Source organism: Myxocyprinus asiaticus, unplaced genomic scaffold (assembly GCF_019703515.2).
Source record: "Myxocyprinus asiaticus isolate MX2 ecotype Aquarium Trade unplaced genomic scaffold, UBuf_Myxa_2 HiC_scaffold_65, whole genome shotgun sequence".
In the NCBI taxonomy this organism is placed as follows: domain Eukaryota; kingdom Metazoa; phylum Chordata; class Actinopteri; order Cypriniformes; family Catostomidae; genus Myxocyprinus; species Myxocyprinus asiaticus.
In genome coordinates, this window is record NW_026249815.1 from 7,501 (window position 1) to 7,865 (window position 365).

Consider the following 365-nt stretch of genomic DNA (forward strand, 5'->3'; position numbering starts at 1 on the left):
CGGAGGGGCGAACCCCACCAAACCGTTCCCACATCGGCCGCCGTGCTCGAGCCTTTGCGGTAGACAGGCCGTCTGAGTCTCCCAAGGAGGGGGTTCGGGGCGATCCGATGAGGGAAAGCCCCTGGAAGCCAACGCGCTGAGCGGGGAGGAACCGGGTGCCCATAGCGGCCAAAAAGACCGGGCAGGGGCCTGCCCCAGGCGCGTCACGTACTCCAATCGACCAGAGGTAAGAGGCGGTTGTGTTGGGGGAAAAAAATGCTCCATTCACCTGCTGACTGGTGAGTCAAACATCCAGGCCCTTTACGAACCTGCTTCAGGCCGAGGGGCGCCACCCTCCACGGCCTGCATCACCGTCAGCGAGGCAC